The sequence below is a fragment of the Antechinus flavipes genome, chromosome 3, assembly GCF_016432865.1.
Source record: "Antechinus flavipes isolate AdamAnt ecotype Samford, QLD, Australia chromosome 3, AdamAnt_v2, whole genome shotgun sequence".
NCBI classification, from domain to species: Eukaryota; Metazoa; Chordata; class Mammalia; order Dasyuromorphia; family Dasyuridae; genus Antechinus; species Antechinus flavipes.
In genome coordinates this window covers 324,637,433-324,660,836 of record NC_067400.1, presented here as the reverse complement: position 1 = coordinate 324,660,836, position 23,404 = coordinate 324,637,433, and the positions used below count along the sequence as shown (strand labels likewise).

General features: G+C 36.1%; 1 protein-coding gene across 1 annotated transcript in view; it reads left to right on the top strand.

Annotated features, from left to right (window-relative positions):
- The window catches only part of RAB6B (RAB6B, member RAS oncogene family), a 171,994-nt gene that overhangs the window by 2,785 nt on the left and 145,805 nt on the right, over positions 1-23,404 (top strand). The gene's annotated exons all lie outside the window — the stretch shown is intronic.

Genomic DNA, 23,404 nt, shown 5'->3' with positions numbered 1-23,404 from the left:
TGTTCAAGTCACAAGGTCAAGTGAACAGAGCCAACAAGAACTGGAGTTCATATCTCCCAATTCCCACTCTGGTAGCTCACTAGTTGGTACCAAATATTGGGGCCTTTAGGTGACCTTGACTTGGAAAAAGGACAGCGTCCAAGAGAGGCAGGGAAGATAAGGAAAGCCACAAGAAGAAAATGAAAGACTAGAAATTAAGAGAAAATTGAGGGAGGGGAAAAACCCAAAATGAATGAAAAAAAAGAACTTTTTTCAATTAGGAAAACTATTTAAAACATAATACAATTTTTAAAGAATTTTCACTCTCCAGGACCAGGTTTAAAGAAAATTGACTAACTTGTCAAATTAGAAAAAAATTTAGAAGAGGATTATTTGCACTTCAAAAGCACTTCTTCAATACTGGGGTGCCTTGAAATAGGTTCCTTACTTCTTTTACATGTTAATTACTTGGCTGGGAGATGGGGAATGAAGAGGACAGAACATTAAAGACCTCTCAGAGATGTAAACAAAGAAATCGGGGATACTGGAGAAAACACTGAACTGAGATGCTAGAGACCAGGAATGTCAGAATTTAGTTCTGGCTGTGCTATTAAATAGCTGTATGTATGGCCTTGGATAACTCACCCCCTCTCAGAACATTATAAATGAAGAAATTCATTCCAATAATTCATTTGGATTCAGAGTAAGCTATTAAGTGTCTATCTATGTATAAAATATCGTGTGAGGCATGGGGGTAGAAAGAACAAATGCTAAAATAGTAAGCTCAAAGGGATATCTACCTATGTATATATGTGTATACAGGTGTATATGTATGTACATGTATACAGACACATATGTATTTGCATTGATGTGTGCATGACTATATATATATATGCTTCTATAAAGGCAAACAATATACAAAATAATTGAAACATGATTTAAAGAAGAAACATATACAAAGAAAGCCCTTGTATAGGAAGAGGTACCTGAGCAGAAGTTGGGAGGAAGAAGAAATTCCTTGAATTGGAGGTGAGAAGGGAGTTATAGGATGCTTTTTATACAAAATCAAGGAGAACACTTCCTGCTCTTAAATTGCTCTATTCTATCCATAGCTAAATTTTCCATAATAAAAATAATGGAATGCAAATTATATTGTATAGTGATCATTTTATATATATTAGAAGCAGCATGGTATAGATTAAGAAAAAGACTGTATTTATAGTCCTAAGACTCATATTTGAATCCCATCTCTGTCACTTATTGCCAATTAATACTTTGAGAAAAGCAGCTAAGTGGCAAAGTTTAGAGTGCTAGCCCTGTAATTCAGGAAATTTGAGTTTAAATGTGAACTCAAATCTGGACAAATCCCTTAATTTCTGTCTGCTTCAGTTTCCTTATCTGTAAAGTAGGGATTAATCCCCATTATAACTTTCCTACCTCCCAAGATGTTTGTGAGAATCAAATGAAATATTTATAAATCACTTAGCACAGTGCCTAGCACATAGTAGGCCCTTAATAAATGCTTATTTCTTCTCATTGCCTCCCATCCCTTTAACCTCTCAGGACTTCAGTTTCCTTTCTATAAAATGAGATGCAGGGCTGATCTCTAAGGTCCCTTCTTACTCTAAATCTATGATACCATAAACTGAGAAATAACCATGTCTGTCACTAGGAAATAGGATTCCATAGAGAGAAAAGTGAGAAAATACTTATTGTGCAAATTGATATCCAAGCTTGACTTTTTTTTCTATTCTGTGTGGATTCTGGCACTTTCCTGTTTGTGAATAGAAATGGAGAAAAGGAATCATTCCATTTATCATAAATAGATCTCATTTATGCATCTTGCCTTGTCCACAATGAGAGATCAATAAATGTTTGTTGAATTAAATTGATGTTCATGATTGATACTAATGAGGGGATCATAAATCCACAAGTCACAAAATTTCTATTTTGGCCAATTATTTTAAATTCTTTCTTACAAGTTTAAGTTTTGAACCCTGGTAACTGGGAATAAGAGGAACAATGAAGGGATTGGATAGTCCAGTTGGATGATAAAGCCTGGAATGATCAAGTTAATCAGATATATTGAGTTATTCATAAAGTGCTTAATAATGTCTGGAAGGGTCAGTCAGTCAACATCATTTTTAGACATCAATTATGAACCAGGTTCTGTCCTAAGCACTGGGGGTGCTAAGAACTGGGGGGTTCAAAGAAAAGTAGAAAACAATCATTATTTTCACGATACTTACAAGGTCATGCGGGAGATAGCATGTAAACAAACAAGATTTAGACAGAGTAATATACCTTATTCCTTGTTTATAATCAGTAAAGGATAAAGACACTGAAAAAAAGAGGAGACAGTATTTACCTCAGATAGAGGGAACCCCAAAAAACTCTTCCTTCAGTGAGAAGCAGAGTGATCATATGATATTAAAAGGGGGGGGGTGTGAGGAAATAGCTTAATAGCTTAATGACTCATTTTGCTCTCCCAACATTCAAGAATATTCTAGTGAAACCCAATGACATCATGGAGACTTCATTTTATCTGTCCTACAACCCAAGATGGAAATGAATAACTTGATTGATAACTTTATGGGAAGGGACAAGATAGATGCAGAGTCAAAATCTTGAGAGTCAAACAAATTATCTGACTGTGGCACCTTGAATTCCTAAAGGAAATCAGGCCACAAGGACTAAGGAAATGGTTAGTCAATGAATATAATAAATTGCTTTGTGGAGAGCTACCAGATTAGCCATCCAGGTGGTGTTAGTCTTGAGTGGTTTCAGTCTTGTCAGAACTTTTGTGATCCCACTTGGGGTTTTCTTGGCAAAGATACTGAAGTAGTTTGCCATTTCCTTCTCCAGTTCATTGTACAGATGAGAAAACTGAGGCAGACAGGGTTAAGTGACTTGTTCAGCTACTGTGTTTGTGTTAAAATTTAAATGGAAGTCCTCCTGAGTCCAGGGCCAATGCCATGTAGCTGCCATTCATATGGTTTCCTTCTCTAAATAGGCAATGGTATTAGCCATTTTTATTTTACAATGAGTCAACATTGAATCATTCATTCCATCAATATTTATTTAATGATTACTTCCTATATGTAGTGAATTGTTCTGGGTAAATATAAGATCAAGAAATTCACAATCTAGCAGATATTGTCATTTGGTAATAAATGGTATATGACCTTGTGACATCAAAGATTTAATTTGTCTTTTCTCTGAGGATAGAGTCATAAATCCTTTTGTAGTTCTTGAACTACTTGGTTTGATTTCTGAGAATATTTGAAAATTGGTGTCTAATTCTTCCTGAATGGGGTAACTATCCTACTAGAAGAGCAATCCTCTCAGAATTCCTAGTGTGCCCCATGAATAAATCCTTTCCTAGTTTTCCAAGTGTGTCTCTTCCCTTCATATTACCTTATATCTATCTTCTATCTCTTTTTTGTAATTATATGTATATACATTGTTGCTCCCAATAAAATATAAGCTCCCTGAGGTCCAGGAGGGTTTTATTTCTGTATTTATATTGCCAGCATCTCACACAGTACTTGGCACACAGTAGGTGTCTAATCAATATTGACTAATTGATGAGGTGGTAACTAATTAATGGAAAGAGGCCAATTTAGGGTAAAAATTGACCTCCTCTCCTGTCTGCTAATTTTTTGTATTGAGACACATTTTAGCAATAATATTTTAAAACATTTTCCAAAAGGCATCCCATTTTAGTATCCATCCTCCTAAATATCCATTTGATCTGAAAGTCCCAGAACTTTTTCTTTGTGCTCTTTCTCCAAAAATGAGGAAAGATTCTTTGTTCATTTGCTCCATAGGAGCATGGTAATGTCCGCTGACAAATTTGAAGATCTCTATGAGAAAGGGACTACGAATGACAAAAGTGTTGTTATAAAGATAGTGTTGAAGGTTTAGGAGCACAGGCTTATCTTTGACCTTGAGAGGTCACTCAGTCAGTCCCTGAGCCTTCAGGAATGGCTAATGATCATACTGATTAGCTAACAGAATACCAGAGCTAGAAGGAATTCATGGGATAATCTGTTGCAGCCTATAGATGATGAGGGCCCTCTGACTTTTAAGAATTTCCCAAAAAGGAAACTCTTTCGTTTTTGAGAGTCCATTCTGACTTCTTCCATGATTGGAAGTTCTGCCATGAAGTATCTTCTGCTTATATTTATACCTCTTGTATTTAGTCTGTAGTGAAGAAGAATTTGGTTACTTCCAAAGGTGTAGTCTTCATGCACTGTTAAATTTCTGGGAATGAAGAGGAAGAACTTAATCAAAATATACTTCTATGAATCTATAACCCCACCATTGTGGGTGCTCCATCTGTTACAGTGTATCAGAAGTACCAAATTTAGTGCTAGAACCAGATTAAGGTATATTTGGGAAATATTTGACACGATAAAAAATACAGCACAATATAGATAACATTTAATTATGCTTTTCTAAGTTAATATGTCTACAGGGATCTTATTTTTGAGTTTGACACCACTGGTGTAGATCACAATTTATTCAGACCTTTTTATACTATGTGATTCTTGTCCATGTCCCCTCATAAATTCTCCTTAAAGTATCTATAAGTGTACTGGAAGCCTTTCTCAGAGTCTTTTAACATTCTCTGGGTACCAGTGCAACACTTTGGTCAACTGTCTGTTATCTTGATCTTGATACATGTCCAAGCCAACTTCCCTTTCTCATTGTAACTTTTCATGGATAATATATTGTATGTCATTTATTGTGCACAATTTGACATCAGCAATATTCAACAACTTAGTTACAGCCAATATAAGTCTTTTGCATTGACCTTTGAGACATCTGAAATTTTGATTCTTGATTCATCAGAGATGATCCTGGATTCATAGTCATATAACATCAGTAGGAAACTATTGATTTTGAAAAGGTTTTGTTTTGTTTCAAGGAAACATTTTGGGATTATTGAAAGCCCTATACAATTTACCAAATTAAACCTGATTTGCTCTTTTCCTCCCAATCAATTCTGGATCCTAATTGCAGTCCATAGATAATTGTCCAATATATATGTTCTGATGAAGCAGCTAAATTGTCTGTTCATCAAGTTGCATATCGGTCATGACAAGAGGCATTTCTCATCCACTCAGTTTATTTATGTGGATTGTTAGGTTAAACCCTTTTGGATAGTTGTTGATCTCATTAATTGAAACATTATAAATGTTTATATAAAATGTTATATATAAAATATATATATAAATATAAATCCAAAAAGGATGCCTTCAAGTATTCTACCAAATGACAATAAGTGTGTGCCATACAGCTTAATTTCTCAGACTTTTCCCCTTGTGCCTATCTAGGGAAGTTTCATTTAAGCTCTGCCTGGAAAATGAGTATCACCAAGGAGAACTAGATTCAATATACTCTCTAAAACTACACAAGTTTGCTATGTGTTCCATATAATCCTTCTTCAGTGCTTCTTTTTCACCTCAAAAAGAATAAACTTGACAGACACTGGCCAAAAAAAAGTAAGTCAGGAAAAATTTAGGTTTACTACCTAACCAAATGCTTCTGCTCTATTGCTCTTTTTGAGGTCTGGAATGGTGTTTCACTACCCCATTTTGGGCACTCAAGTACTTTTGCTGTCGAATTGGTAAAATAGAAAAAGATATCTTAGTCATTTGCATTACAGATCTTATTTATTTTAGTTGAAGTCTGATTACACTGAGACTCAAGATAAACCTATTTAGTTGCAGGATCATTGATATAGAGCTTAGGGGGACTCTAGAAGCCATCTAATCCAACCCTCTAATTTTCAAGATGAGAGAACTGAGGCCTTGGGGAAGTTGAAGGACTTGCCTACCAAGGTATTAATCACAGTAGAATTTGAACCAAAGTCCTTTGATCCCAGAGTCAGTGCTCTTTCCACTATACAATATCACCTTAATTTAGAGTGTCTAGGAAGGGCTCTGTCATTTCTACCCCTTTCCCTAAGATGGATGAATACAACTAGAAGAATGGAACTGGTTTAATTTTGATTCTTGTTGGGTCATTTCATATATGTCCAACTCTTCATGACCTCATTTGGGATTTTCTTGACAAAGATCCTGGAGTACTTTTATATTTCCTTCTCCAGTTCATTTTATAGATGAGGAAACTGAGGCAAACCAGATAAAGTTTTTGTTCAGGATCACAGAACTAGAGGCAGAAGCTGGATTTGAACTCAGGAATTTAACTTTGGTTTTTGGAGGCTTATTGTTGGGAGCTTCTTAGTCTTAGACTGTTTCTAAGGGTTATTTAAATGGTTCAGAGTCCTTATCACTGAATCTTTGAGTGATGGGAGAAGGTGAAGGGAATATGTAAGCATATGAGAAGTCAAAAAGAACTTTTCATTTTAATGTGTGTGTAATAAAAATTAAACTGTATTAGTTAAAACTGACATTATTGATACTAGAAAACAGACAAAACAAAACGAGGAAAACTTTAAACGTGGTTTCTCTCTGTAAAAGTAAAACTAATTATAGTCATATGGTGCCTATTTACAGGAATTGTTTACCATTTAAACCAAATTACTACATAGCAAAATAACAATTATGTGTATAGTTAAGTATGTCAGATAACTTTGCTCTTAGTTTTCTTTAGTTATGTTAAAGTCAGTTCATGCCTTAGCGTTTGTTGCCAATAGAGATGGCATTTTTACCTTAGGATCTGTGAACTTTTAAAAATTTTTTCCCATTTTGTTTCAATATGTTTGAGTATAATTGGTTCAATGCAATATATGCAATACATTTCTTTCCTTTGCAATCTTATGTATTTGATTTTTATGCTTTTAAAAATATTATGCTGGAAAGGGATTTGTAGATTTTACAATATGGTTCATTATATGCAAAAAATTGTTAAGATCTCTTACACTAGAGTGTTTATCTCTGAAAATATGAGCTTGTTTTACACATCACTATATCCCTACCAGAGCATTGGGTACATAGTGGATGATTAATAGGTATTGGATGGATGTATAGATGAATGGATGGATCCACAAAAGTGAATAAATACTAGAAGATGAAACAGCTACAGGTAGAATACCAAAATTCATTAAAAGTGGGTGGTGACAAATATCAAAAGTGAAAAGATCCACATTATACTTTCATGTAATCTTCCACACAAACAACTTGGTTGTTTAGATACTGTAGTATTTCATTAAGTGACTTAATTTTTCAGATTTCGGGGGAAGCATTTAGAGAGGGATATGGCATAGATCTGGCAACAGGAAACATTGTTCTATACTCAGCCTTTTGGGGCTCTGCTTAAATGAGTTTTTTTAAAAATTAATTTCTCATTTTCCTTGTTTTCTCTAACTCTATTCCCCTTTAGAAAAAGTAATATTTTAAAGAGCACTATCATACCTTATGCTGACATGGCTGCTACTACCGGGTGGCCATTTGATTCAAATGAGAAATAATAGCATTTGGGGACTTCAAAGGACAAAATCCTAAATTTAAGAGAAATGTTCAAGTGGAGGCAAATCTGATTGAAAAAGGCCTGTCATAGGAATGTTATATTACTAACTATAAGACATATGAAGTCATGATTTTTTTTCCCCCTTTCTGGTCAGGGCCTAGGAAGGGAGAAGATACTGGAGGCCCGAATCAGTGTTCAGGGACTGTTTTTTTCTGGGATTAAGTGAACATAATCAAATGCAAGGCCCGCTTTTTAGGGCTTGAAGAAAGGCTATAAGGGAATTTTAACTTTGTTCTTAGAGGCTTTTGAGACCTAAAATACCACAGAAGAGAGGCTTCTGTTTAAAGCAGAAGAGCAAAGAGAATTTAGATTCACAACTGTTAAGGAACATCTAGATACCTAATTGCACCTTTGTGTTGCATTTCTTCTCTTAATATTTCCAGATTGCTTTTACAATTTCCTCTGAATTGTGTGTCACCTTTTAAAGTGTAATAATTTGTGATTAGTTAATATTGATGTCATAGTGTCTTAATTAAAAGTTCCTTTTATAGAAAAAAAGTGTAATTGAGTTAAGAGAATGTTAATCTATATTTTTCAATTAACCATGTTGGTGAATGCTTAGCTCTTTGGACCATGAGACTAGGTAATAAAAACACACTGCTATCCATCTGGTGGCAGCTTATCCAAATTATAGGCACCGTACCTAGAAGGAAATAAACAGAAAGTCAAACTTATCATGTCAAGCCAAATGCCATGTGGCAGTCAATGCCACATGCCAATGTGGAGAGGCAGTCAAGGATCCTGAGATATAATCATAATTTTTCCTGGGAAAAAATGTTTCTTTAGAAGGAAAAATTTTATTATTTTTAAAGAATTTATAAAATTGGGATTAGAGATACATCTTTAGTATAGCAAATTTGTTGTGGGGCTAAAGTTTGGTTTTGGGAACTACGTAAGATGGGAATGGCTTGGATTTCTTTTAATATGTAGGGTTTTGGGGGGTTTTTTTGCTGAGGCAGTTGGGGTTAAGTGACTTGTGTAGGGTCACACAGCTAGGAAATGTTAAGTGTCTGAGATCCAGATTTGAACTCAGGTCCTTTTGACTTCAGGGTTGGTGCTCTATCCACTGCGCCACCTAGCTGCCCCTAATGGGTAGTTTAAAAAAAAAAAAAACACAGCCTTAAACAACAAACTTGAGCATCTCTTATACATAAAAAATTGTATTTTAAGCCCTATATCTCTAATATGTTCAGCTAATTAAAAATATATATTATATATATATATAATTTAACTCTGTAGTAGCAACACTGCTCTACTTATCTGTGTCTCCTTTTGAACTTACTTCTGTTATTTTCTGTGTATTTTCATGGTTTCATTGTGACCCTTTTGCTTCTATGACTACTTCAACTACTCCATTCTCTACCCAAAGGGGATATACAGTGAGATTAGCACAATGGCAGTGTTCATCTCCTTGAACAGAAGTCCCGATTGAAAAAATGTAAGAGAGGGGAACCATCCCACAAAGGAAAGGAAATAAAAGGACTGTGGGTAATAGTTCCACTTTGTACTACATAGCAACTATCAGAATACTCGTAGATTCTGGGAAATGGAAGGTACTGTCTCCAGAGGGATTTATTGTTGAGTCTTCAATCACAGTCCAACTCTTTGTGACCCTTTGGTTTTCTTGGCAAAGATGCAGGCGTGGTTTGCCATTATTTTTCTCCAGTTCCATACAGACGAAAGAACTGAGCAAACAGTATTAAATGACTTATCCAGCATCACAAATTTATTAAGTATCAGAGGATGGATTTGAACTCAGGAAGAAGAATCTTCCTAGTTCCAGATCCAGTGCTCTATCACTTCACCCAGTTGCCCTTTTTGAAGGTATTTTTAAAATTTTTAAGTTTGAAGGCTATTTTAAAATTTTTATTTCTATACTGCCAGCAATGTTTTACACCTGGTAGTAGAGACTTTTAAAATATTTGTTGGATTTAATTGATTAACCAAGTAATTAACCCGGAGTTCAGTAAATATAGACCAGCAGTCTGCAAGAGATTAAGACTGATATCAGAATGAGTTCATACTGCAGCTTGTAAGGCTGGGTCATTGGCTTATTTATTTATTGTTCTAACATCTGGGCCTGCTCCTTTGCATGTCTGCCTACACAGGCCTATGTTTTCTCAAGCTCTCCAGGCGTTATCTCAATTATCTAAGAACAAAATGACCTGCTAAAGCTCATGGAATTTTCTCAGGTGAACTCCTCAGGGCCTCAATCAGAACCATTTTCTTTTACTTTACACGTAGTTCTAAGCACAGTTACCTGTTTTTCAAATGCATGAAGGATTAGAAGAACATTTAGGTAGTACAGTGGATAGAGCACTGGGCCTAGAATCAGGAAGACCTGAGCTCAAATGTGCCCTCAGACACTCACTAGCTGTGTGACTCTGGGCAAGTCACTTAACCAGGCATCAAGGGTCCTCAAACTACGGCCCACCGGCCAGATGCTGTAGCTGAGGACGTTTATCCCCCTCACCCAGGGCTATGAAGTTTCTTTATTTAAAGACCCACAAAACAAAGTTTTGGTTTTTACTATAGTCCGGACCTCCAACAGTCTGAGGGACAGTGAACTGGCTCCCTATTTAAAAAGTTTGAGGATCCCTGCTGCCTTATCTGTCAAATGAGCTGGGGAAGGAAATGGCAAAGCATTCCAGTATCTCTGCTAAGAATATCCCAAAATTGGGTAATGAAAGAACAACAAAAGTGAGAAAAGAGTGGGGGAAGGTTGTTGCTCCAAGCAGATACACTGATATTCTCACAACAAAATCTGAAAAACAAAACAAAAAATTAAATTAAATTTTAAAAAAGATCCAGGAGCTAAAAAATAGCAGTAGTCTGAGAATATTTAAGAAGGAGATTTCCAGACAAATTAGTTCCGAAGGCCTCAGGATCTACATCTATGAAGGACATCGGATTAGATATTCTGTAAGAAGCATTCCAGGCTGACAGTCAGTCAGTGACTCAGTAAAACTTTAATTCTGAGTTCTGCTTACTTCATTAAACTTCCAAGAGCATCACTGGATTATGCTTTGCAATATGAAAGCTGGTTAATTATAAATGATATTTATCATTTGTAATATAATTATATGTAACACAGAATATAGATATGTAGCACATAATAAAATTTTAATTACATAGTATAAATAAAATTACAATATAAATATATACAAAGTAAAATATATTTATATAGGTAGATTATAATTATATATAATATTATTTTGCATATAGAGTATAACAAAATGAGACATATTTTATAACATATACCAATACTAAATAAAATCATAATACAATTGTATCATATGCAATATATCTTATATAATTTAGTCTATTATAAATAATTATTTCATATATAATATATCCTCTATATATCCAATCTGTGATAGAATTATAATTATAAATGATATATGTGTTATAGTATATAATAAAATTATGTATTACATGTAATATAAGAAAATCACAATATAATTATATATAATGTACAATATTCTATATGGGTTATATATATGTGACCTATAATAAAATAATTACATGCAATGTATATACATACATTATTGCCTAATACAGTGTCTTATAGTGCACCATGTACTATATCAACATATAATAATTTATTATGAAATATGTGCATATTATATATAGAAAAAATTTGTGTGATGTGCAGGATTCTACATGGGCTATATACATATAGCCCCAATAAAATTGTAGCTATATATAAGACATAGTCTATTATCTATGGTATGGAATAAAATTATAAATAATATATTATTGTTGTTCACTAATGTCCAACTTGGCAATCCTTTTTGGGGTTCCTTTGGTAGAGCTACTGGAGTAGTTTGCCATTTTCTTCTTCAGCTCATTTACACATGAGGAAACTGAGCTTAACAGGGTAAAATGACTTGCCCAGAATCACATAGCTAGTAAGTATCTGAAGAGGTATTCTCTTCATGTATGTGTATACTCAAGATTAGTCTTCCTGACTTCAGTTGCAGTGTTTTATTTATTATACCACCTACCTGCCCATCTATATAAAATACATTATATATGCATATGGTATATAATAAAGTCACAATACAATTACATATAAACTGTATAATGCATTTTATATAATATAGTTTACAATAAAATCATAATTACTGATAATGTACATTGCCATATAAGAAAATTATATAATATGATATGTATATAGTGTAGAATATAATCATAATATAATTATGTATAATATGTTCTATATACATATATAATAAATTATAAAAAATTATATGTGATACATACTGGACTGTAGATTATATGCACAAAATTATATGCAAGATGTAACGTATTATATAGGAGCAGCTAGGTAATGCAGTAGATAGCGTTTGAGTCTTTAGATACTTACTCTCTGGGTAACCCTAGGCAAGTCCCTTTACCATGTTTGCCTCAGTTTCCTCCTCTGGAGTTGGAAAAGAAAATCACAAATTATTCCACTATCTTTGTCAAGAAAATCCCCAAAGAGATCACAAAGCATTGAACATGGTTGAAAACAATTAAACTACAACAAAAATACATTATATGTGCATCTAGTATATAATATAATTATAACATAATTATGTATAATATACAAATATAGTACCGATATAATTGCAGTATTATTCTAAAAAAACAATACTACAAATAAATTATAAATGATAAATCAATCAGAAAGAAAATTATGCTGTTTAAAAAGGAGGGGTGGTATACATTAGAAAGATCTCCCATCCCGAAGGGTTAAAATTTTTTTAATAGCTAATAGCTAACAGATGTGTACTGCTTTAGTGCTTTATATACATTCTATCTACTGAACTTCATAGCAGGTGCTATTATTATTTTCCAGATAAGGAATCTGGGGGTCAGGGACTTTAAATGAATTGTCAGGGGTCACACAGCTAGTTTTGGTTCTTAAATTGTCAGCTGTCATAGGAAACTCCAGGATATCCTGAATAACTTAAGAGATTTCAGAGAGCTCAGATTTTTTTTTTAACCTCTTTCAATTAAGGGGAAAAAATGGTCACAGTGTGAAAAAAACAAAACAAAAAACTGATTTGGGATAGCGGTGGAAGGGGCAGTACCAGATGATGTTTCCTGGGCTGTTTAAAGCAGTGGTGATTAAAAAGGTTCAAATCAGTTTCAAACCATTTCCCAGAGAAACACAAAACCTTACTGCCTCTACCCAGAGAGTCCAAGGCCCAATTTGTGCTAAGATGGATGGAAATGTTAAGTCTGTGGGCAGAGGTTGCTAAAGTGGATGGAGCATAGAGCAAGTGTCCTTGACTTAATTGGGCCAGATCCATTTTCTCCTACACAGCTCTGGAGGAAACTCACTTACAGGTCAGGGATATGAAGCCTCCGGCAATAGCCTTAGCTGCAGAGACAGCTGAGGCTTTCTGCACAGGGTGGAGTTGTGTCTTAGAGCTTCCCAGGGGGGATAGAAAAGGGAATTGTAAGAAAGGAAAGTGCATTTCAGATAAGGGAGGGCTTTCTATGAGATCAGAGAAAGTTCAAGAAATCCTTAAGAAAACTAGTCCTTACTAGCAGATTAAGAAAAGAACTGGATATCATTTTGGGCAGATAGTGTAGCATCCTTATCCATGTCTGTCCAGATGATGGAAAAGAATTTCTGTGGTTTTGTCATTAATAACCTGGCAAGAATCAACCAAGAGTGGGATGAATTCATATAGTGTTGAAGGGAATTCTACTTATGGGATCAGTATTCCTGATTTTTTCCAATCTGGCTAAATTGAGGAAATAATAGTATAGTGGAAGTATTGGATTCAGAGTAAAAGGACTGAATTTGAATCCCGGATCTTTTATAATCCTGATGGTCTTGGATAAAATTCCTGAAAAAAATGAGGACCTGGGATTAGAATAATTTCTAAGATATTTTCCAACTCTAAATCTGTGTTTTTCTGGCCCTTTAAACTACTGGTTTCATTTCAGGGACAGTGAACTCCATGATCTGAGACTTAAAGATTTTAAGAAGTCAATAATGTGTCCATGCTGTCAATTGTTGAGAGGTTAGAAGCCCAAGCATAAAGTGAGCATGTTGGAGCCCCAGGTAGTGCCTGCTCTCTTAACAATCAGGACAAAAGATAGAGTAACAATGACTTTCATTCATTTAGCACTTTAGAGTATTCAGGATAATTTGATGGACTTAACATTCCTCAGAAGCTATACCATTGAGGTAGGAAGTTTCTTTGGAGTATTTAATCATACAGAATTTTTGTGGAGCTCTAAATCGATAATGTAAGATAAGTACTGTGCAAACTTTAACATTTCATATAAATGTCGTTGTTGGTTTTTTCCACTTTAGGGGTTATTAATCCACAGCCATAGAAGTCAATAAGCCAATAATTCATTGGTTGTCGCCCATACTTCTCACACCATACCTGCTTTGGTACAATTCCCAATTACCCTCAAGGCTCCGCTTAAGCACTACCTTCTACAAGAGGTCTTTTTGAATCTTCCAGCTGCACTAACTTTCCCTTAGGAATGATTCATGTCTCTTTTGTGTGCCTTCCATATCTTTAGTCAATGATTTCCTCTGTTACTGAGGATCTAAACCCCTTCTTGGTTCTCACTATATTGATTCTCCCTTCTCAGAGATCACTAGGTGGTGTAGTGGATAAAGCCCTGGGCCTAGAGTCAAGAAAACCTGAGTTGGAATCTAACCTCAGATACTAGCTGTGTGATTCTGGACAAGTCATTCCACCTCTGATACCTCAGTTTCCTCATCTGTAAAATTAAGATAATAACACTTTATCTCCCAGGTTCTTGTGAGGCTCAAATGATATAATATTTGTAAAGCACTTGGCATAGTGTCTAGCAAATAGCAGGCACTTTAATTCTTGTGTTCTTTCTTTGTGCTTCTCTTCTTTTTCCAGATAGATTATAAACTCCTTGAGGGCAGAAACTGCTTTTCTTTCGACTTTGTTATCCTAGGGCCTACCATCACCCCTTCATAGACTTGGAGTTTTGTTTGTTTTGGGGGGATTAGAGTTCTTACTCTCCCAGGTTGGATGCAGACTAGTAATTTATCATCCAATCCCAATATTATTTGGGAGGGGGCTTTCATCTGTTCTGTTTTTTTATTTGATTGGATTCTGATTTTAGGCATTCAGTAGCTCTTTGCTCTTGGGGGCACCCTATTGGTGCTGGCCTTAGTGCTGACCCCAGTTGACAGTTCTGGACTCCTGACTTTAAGCAATTCATCAGCCTCAGCCTCCCTAGTAATAGGGATTATATAATTATATGTATGTACAACTATAACTTTGCTTTCCACCTTCAACCTGATGACCTTCACTTCTTAAAATCTCTGTTTCTGTCTTTATCTCTGTCTTTCTCTGTCTCTATCTCTGTCTCTCACTCTCTGCCTGTCTGTCTCTCTCTTCCCTATACACATACACGAAACTCTTCCCCTTCCCCCATATCCTTTATTTTTTTACCCATGATTTCATTTTTACTCATGATTCCTAGGAAAGGCTGGAAGATGCCCTGGTGCTCTGTGACTATACCACCACACACCTGGGGCCCAGTGCCAAGGTCCCAGTTGCTCTTACTGGTCCCTTTCCTAGCTGACATACTTGCAGCTGGTTGCTAGGCGACCGTGGCAGACTGTTCTACATGTATAATACATAACTGCCATTAGGTTTTTACTTTCCCAACAAAAAGGGCCCTTGGAAGAAAAAAAAGCAAACCCAATTGACTTGTGTCAATGTTCCTCCTCCAGTTATACCCTCCACAAAGATCCCTACTCAGCTGAATTCGGAAATGGGTCCATTCAATTGGACAGAAAGCCATTCTCAAGTACACATCCTTTGCAGGTCCTAGTGGGTACTTACCACCACTACATTTTGCTATCAAATGGTCAGTGGAGAGAGAGAGAGGAAAAAATAATTCAGAAAAAGAGTGCACATTCTCAACAACTTGGTGAGGATGCTGGAGAACTGAATAGAAGAATAGTATCATGGAAAGAGAACTGGATTGAGAATTGCATGACCTGGCACAAGATAGCCATATGACTGTGAATAAGTCACCTACCTTCCTTGAACTTCTCTCTGAAATAGGCAAGATTCATATTTTTAAGAACTAAGGCACAGGCTAATACTTGGACATCATCTAGTCAAACCCTTTCATTTTCTTCATGAGGAAGCTGAGATGCAGAGAGATTCTGACTTTGCCATGGTCCCACAGATAGGAGGCAAGCAGTATTCTGCAGATCCAGCATGATTTCTCCTGTAACAAGCTGACTTTGCCATGGTCCCACAGATAGGAGGCAAGCAGTATTCTGCAGATCCAGCATGATTTCTCCTGTAACAAGCTAGCTTCCATACTTACCTCAAAGTGGTGAAAAAATATGAGGAAAACACTTTTTAACAACTAACATTGATACTGTTGGTTAAGATGAGCAAAGCATGCTTTCTATGCATTATCTCATCTGAACTTCACAACAACCCTAAAAAGTACAGATATTATCCTTCTCACTTAATAGATAAAGAAACAGAGTTTCAGAGAAGTCCAGTGATAATTAACAAGTATCACAGATATAATTTAAACCTAAGGTGTTCCTGATTCCAATTCTAGCATTTTTTGTCTGCTAAACCACACTGCTTCTATTATTCTTTATATGTGAGTACTATTTTTTCCTCTATTTAATACTGATTTCCAGTAAAGCCTCAAACCAGGGCAGCTTACCTTTCCACATATTCTTAGATTCTAAAATTTTTCCTGCTTAAATCCTATGATCCTGTGGAGATGGATGGTAATTATTTGTTTCCACCTCTACAATCTAGGAGATGGAGATGGGAACCATTGATCAGACATGACAAGCTTTGGGTAGGGAAGGAGGCTAGAAAGAAGTCTCTGAGAATTCTGGATCATAATATATTGGTCAACTCAGTTGCCTGGACCATGGGGCAATATGAATAGGGCACCAGAACTTGGGGAAAGGTGGAGGAGAACCATTTAACTTAAATCTAATGATGTTGTCTACTCATGTCTAAATCTTCCTGACACTATTTGGGTTTTTCTTGGCAGTGATATTAGAATGGTTTGCCATTTCCTTTTCTAGCCATTTAACAGATGAGGAAACTGAGGCAAACAGAGCTAAATGACTTGTGCAGGGTCAGATTTGAAATCAGGAAGTTGAGACTTCCTGACTCCAAGGCTGGCACTCAATAGCCACTGTGCTCTATTTCTTCTAACTTGAGCCAGTTTGTCTCTCCTTAGGCAGCCTGGTTCTCCTCATATACTCTCTGATTATGGGACTCACTAGTTTGATGCCAGACTAATTATGGATATCCCAGTTGCCTTCAGAACTCCTGCACTCCAGGCATCCATCCTCCTCAGCTTCCCTGGAGCAGGCTTTACAGGCTTGTGCCACAATTCCCAGCTAGTTCTCCTCCAAACAACAATAACCAACAGTTACTGATTTCCCTTACTGTTTGTTGGCTCCCACAAGCTGAATTCCCATCAACAGGATTACATACCCAGAGTATGGTACACATACTCACTTGGTTTTATAACTTACAACCACAGATTCTGTGCTCTTCCTTCTCTGCTTTCCCTCCCTCTTGGTTGTGAGCCCCTGGAAAACCCTAGAGCAGACCTACGCTGGCTGAATGAACACTGCACTGCTCGTCTTGCACATCCCTCCTAAAGACTGCCTTAGGAGCCACCCAAGCACAGCTCATTGGCCCTGTGAGGCAGGCAAGGCTCCGCAGGGGAGCTAGCATGGTTTTTAATTAGACATTAGTGTTCTCCACACTTCCATTTACTGTCAGGGCCTTGGTGGCTGGCTCTATCAGCTTGCTCTTCTTTGTTCAAGTCTCCCCCTTTGGATTTGTAATCCTGTTGCTTCTTAGCTCATTTCCCTCCTTTTGCCTCCCTCTCCCTTTCCTGTTAGCATCCTCCTTCTTTCTGTCCTCTGCTACAGTTATCTTACTCCTAAAGAGATTGAAGGATTTTGATTCCATCTCTTTTATACCTGACCTTTATTCCATCATCTCTGATACAGGCCAGTGCCTCCTAAGAACATAGCCAAGGCTTTTGGAGATAAGGCAATCTTACAGATTGAGTGAGAAAAACTCCCAGCTCCAAAGAGATTTTAACAGCCAGGATACAATCAGGGATGCTTCTGGTGACAGAGAGCATCATCCTGAGCACAACATTTGTAGAGAGGACTGCAATAGCCTAGAGAATAATTTTTCTTCTGAAGGTTACCTCTCTTAGATGTTGATAATGGGTGGCTCAGTGGATTGAGTCCAGAACATCTAAATTCAAATCTGGCTTCAGAATTCACTAGTTGTGTGTCCCTTGTCATGTCACTTAACTGTTTGCCCCAGTAATATCACCTATGAATATCACCTAGGGCATGAAAATAATATCTTCCTGGATTGTTGTGAGAATCAGAATTATAAAGTGCTTAATACAAGGCCTGGTTCTTAGTAAGTCCAATATAAATGGTAGCATTATTATTTTTATTGTAGAGTTATGAAGACAGCTAAACTCTTTTATCTCTGAAAGTAAATATTTATTTTGCTTTGTTTTTTCCCCCAAAGTTTATTTTCGCATTATCCTCATCAAGATCCAGCTAAAAAGAAAAAGTACAAAAACAACTGTATTTAATTTGTGGAAGGGTTTGGAATAATGAAATAAATGTTAGATTGAATATAACTTTCAAACATTTTGTGGAATGGCTCAGCTCTTATCTCCCAACTGAGATAAAACATTCTGACAGTTTTTGAATATCAAAGGGATTCATTGGCACAGGGGGCAGATTGACGCAGCCCTCTGAGGTTCTGTAGGAAATTTCCAAAGTCTAATTCTTTCCTTTTTAAATGTGGAAAACCTTCAGAAATCCATAGGAAAATAAACCTTTATTTCTCAAATAAATTTTGAAGTTTAAAAGTGAAAGCAAAAATTGTTTTCTAGTTATTAAGAGATGTAGGATGATGGAGAGACAGTTATCATTTCAAGTTCCAAGTTATAAGAGAAGGGGATAATGGACTCTGGTGTCCATAGGTTCCAAAAAATGTATAAATAGAGTAATTTAGATTCCTTCTGTGTCGTCTGTCACCATCTCTGAGTCTCTTGGTATTATGGGTGCCTGCTGATCCTTCTACTTATCTATTTGTCCCTTCTTTCCTTCCTCCCTTTTAAAAGCAAAGACAGAATACTTATATTTGCATTCTTTCTGATGGAAAGAACACCAGACCTGAAGTCAACAGAGTCTTGTTTTGAATCCTGCAGTTGATATGTACTAATCCTGTCACCAATGGTTAAATCCTCTATGGACCATAGTTTCCTCAGCTGCAGAATGGGGATTATAAAACTAGGAATAAAATCAGGACTAACCTTGCAGGTTGGGCTGTGAAATCCAGCATCACTTCATTAGAGACATGTTATATATTTGGCTTTGTGCTCAGCCTTGTGAATACAGATAGTAAAATGAGACTGTTTCTGTCCTCAAGGAGCTTACTTTTATCAAAGAGAGGTGGGGAATAATATATACTGAGGGTTGGCCTGGAGAAGATCCAACATGTTCCCAGGTAAGTAAAAAAAAAATATGTTACAGGTCAGCTAGATGGTGCCATAGTGCACAGAGCACTGGGCTTAAATTCAGGAAAACTCATCTTCCTGAGTTCAAATCTGACCTCAGACACAGATTAGCTATGTGATCCCTTAACTCTGTGTACCTCAATTTCCTTATTTGTAAAATGAATTGGAGAAGGAAATTGTCAACCATTCCAGTATCTTTGCCAAGAAAACCCCAAATAGGGCATGAAAAGTCAGACATGACTGAACAACAAAATACATGTACAAAATAACAGGAATTAGATCAATTATTTCACTGGTATAGGGAATGTTCAGGTAAGGAAATTCCCTCTACCAATGCAGTTGGCATCTTATCTGCAGTTTATATTATGAGAATTAACTAGAGCCCTGAGAGTTTTAGGGTCACATAGATAGTATGTGTCAAAGCACTTGAACCCTGATCGTCTAGCTTTCTATCCACTATTGCACCACTGGCACAATTTTGGTGGAAGGCAATAATAACTCATAAATTGTTGTTGTCGTTTCTTCTTCATTCTCAAAGAGGACCAATGACATCAGAAAGGTGATATTTTGATTTGCATGTGAATCCAACTTACAGATAACTATGGTAATCAAGAGAGGTCTCTTGTAGGGAGGAAAAATAAGCCTTGACAGCCCTTTTTGTAGTGGCTAAAAACTGGAAATTGAATGGATACCCATCAATTGGAGAATGGCTGAATAAATTGTGGTATATGAATGTTATGGAATATTATTGTTTTGTAAGAAATGACCAGCAGGATGATTTCAGAAAGGCCTGGAGAGACTTACATGAACTGATGCTGAGTGAAATGAGCAGGGCCAGAAGATCATTATAAACTTCAGCAACAATACTATATGATGATCAATTCTGATGAATGTGGCTCTCTTCATCAGTGAGATGAACCAAATCAGTTCCATTCGTTCAATACTGAAGAGAACCAGCTACACCCAGTGAAAAAAACTCTGGGAAATGAATGTGAAGCGCTATATAGCATTTTCAATCCCTCTGTTTTTATCCGCCTGTATTTTTGATTTCCTTCTCAGATTAATTTTACCTTATTTCAAAGGCAGCAAAATAATTGTATGGATATGTATACATATATTGTATTTAACATATACATTAACATATTTAACATGTATTGGTTTGCCTGCCATCTGGGGGAGAGGGTGGGAGGAAGGAGGGGAAAAGTTGGAACAGAAGGTTTTGCAAGGTTCAATGCTGAAAAATTACCCATGCATATATCTTGTAAATAAAAATCTATAATAAAAAAATGTGGGGAAAAAAGAAAAATAAGCCTTGAAAGGGATTAAGATTCAAGGAGGCAAAGGTGAGGAAGGCAAGCTTTACAGTCCTGATGCCCCCCACCCTTCTCCAAGTGGAGTAGCTTATATAAAAGCCTAGCAGGAATGAAAGAGGTTCAGGATTATTACATCTCAAATCGGTATAACCAATAACCTAGGTCTTTCCTTGACTGGACCGAATTTAATAATCCCCCCTCCTACTTCTCTCATCCCCCCCCCAAAAAAAAAAAAAAACAGTGATTGTCCCTTTTTTGGCTCATTGTCCTCTTCCTGGAGATATGCCAGAAAAATCTTTAAATAAAATTGGAAACAATATAATAACGGTTACTCATTTTGGAAAAGTGCCATAGAAGTATTAGTTGCTAACATTATATTTGTTCTACACTTAAATCTTCCTCCATGCTTTATGTGGCATAGAATTGACTTTGGGAGTTCTCATAGGCTATGCTATGAAAATGGCAGATATTCCCAACTTGGGAAAATGCCTAAATAGATCTGTCTTCTAATATTTTGAAAGATATGGATTTCACTGGTAGAAAGACTCCTTCCACTGATACAACTCACAATTCCTCCCCAGCTTAATGTTATATAGTCTTTATAAGCTCCTGTGGTTAAAAAAAAAGTTTCAACTGGTGATAAAGTCTCAACTCTCAAGTATTAATCTGAGTTTGTCTGGTTGTTCCATCATGTTTGACTCTTTTGTAACTTCATTTGTATTTTCTTGGCAAAGATACTTAAGTGGTTTGCCATTTCATTCTTAAGCTCATTTCATATATGAGGAAATTGAGTCAGACAGGGCAAAGCAACTTGCCCCCAATCACACAGTTAGTGCCTGACATCAGATTTGAATTTAGGAAGAGAGGATCCCAGCAGGTACAGATAAAGATTATTATATTATTACATATATTACATAAATCAATATAAACAGCATATATGTTATAGTCAATATTTGAATTGTATTTATATATATATTATTTATTATCTGGAACTTTGTGGTACTCATTCTAATTTTTTTTTTAACAAAAAGCAATAAGACAATTTACATTGCTCTCTACACAAACAAAATGAATTGTATTATAGGTGTGTGGTTTTTTTTTTTAACTTTCTCTCCATGGATCAGTAGTTTCTTACTTTAAAAAAGAAGAAAAAGAATAATGTTCCCCAGTCTTGCCATAAACAATTGTACTGGGTAGGGGGTACATTTTCAATTGCTATTTAAATGCTTCTAGGTCAATAGCATGCTTTTTAAGACTCAGTCCACTCAAAAGTTCTAGAATTGAGGAACAGAGCAGATTGTATAAGTTATAAAAAGTAACACTAGAAAACTCTTTTCCATTCCTCTTCTCATCAAGGTTTTATCTTGAGGGTTGTAGGTCCATCTCACAATATAACCTCCAAAGCACTTATCTAAGCCCTCATATCCAAGGATAACTAGCCTAGTGGCTAGCTCCTTATGTTAATCCCTTCCTTTCTCTGGACCTCACTTTATTCACCTGAAAAATGAAAGCTTGAATTAAATGACCCTAAAGTCCCTGATGATTTAAATCTATGAGTTTAGATCTTACCAAAAGAAAGATAGCATGTGTTCAGGCATGAAACCTTGCTGGTTGAATAGTATCCTTTCAATACTATATGGACTCTCCAAGGAAGCTTTTATTATAGTACTCATAATTTCTCACTGGGTGATGCAGTGGATAGAGTTCTAGACTTGGAATCAAGGAGAACCGAGTTCTAATTCTGTCTTAGACACAAGTAACTATTAAACTTTCAAATTTGAATCTATAGCTGCTTATGAGACATCTCTAACTGGATGTTCCAAAGACATCTTTAAATCTAACACATCCAAAACTGAACTCATGGTTTGTCCTAAATCCTCCTTGTTTCTGAACTTTATGATTACTGCCAAGGGCATCACACTGTTTTCCAAATCACCCAGGTTTTCTCAGATAAGATCCTCCTTCTTCTAACTCTTATCTATTGTCACTGGTTGTTCTCCATGCATGAAATGCTCTCCCTCCTTGTTCCAACCTCCTAGCTTCCCAAACTTCCTTTAAGTCCCAACTAAAATCCTCCTCCATTTTTTTCTTTTGTTCACTGAAATTTCCCAAGATATCTTGGGGTTTAAGCCCTGCTTAATTTCTTTCTTAAGGATCATGCCTTAAACACAAATCACCCTGGCTCTCATTGATTGGCCAACAATAAGTTTCAGACCAACCCCCAGTTGGTAATAGTGAGGCCCTGATTGATTCAGTGTGACTGTATAGAGCAATTATTTTTTTTTTCAGTCAAACTGACACCTGTTGAAGACCTTAGCTTAAAAAAGATCAAGGTCTCCCATTTCATTCAGGCCTGTCTCCAATCATCCTGATCTATATCTTGCCGATGGATCCAGATGGCTCTGGAGAGGAAAGTAAGGCAAGTGACCTTGCACAGCCCTCCCTCATTTCAGTCCAATTCACTTGCAAGTCAAGTCATCCCCTCCCTCATGTTATGGTCTTCTTTGAGAACAAAGGACAAACAACAACAAAATCCTGCCTTCCATGAAAGCCTTTATTGATCTTACTTCCAGTGCCTTCCTTCTGTTGGTTATTTCCAGTTTATCTTGTCTATATCTTTTTTATACATACATTGTGTGTATTTCTATTGCTACTTATATTTTGTGTTGGATTCTCCCATTAGACTGTTATCTCTATAAGGATACAGGTTACATCCTGTATAAACTTCCCCAGTGCTTATTGTAATACTCTGTGTACAACAAATGCTTATTAAGTGCTTGTTTGGTTATTAATTTTATTTATATTTATTATTTTTATTATATGTTTTTTATTTATTATTTTTCATATGTCATTTTATTTATTATATTTATATGTACTAAGGAGTTGTATAGACAGATCGGGCTTTATACATAGGCAATGGGCACTTGATTACATGATGAGCTTTGAAGGACACTGTGAAAAATTTCCCTGCACCTGAACTTTTCTTTTTCAGTGGGCTGAATTGGCATCTAGAATTCTACTGTTATTGTATCATTCCTTTAAATAAC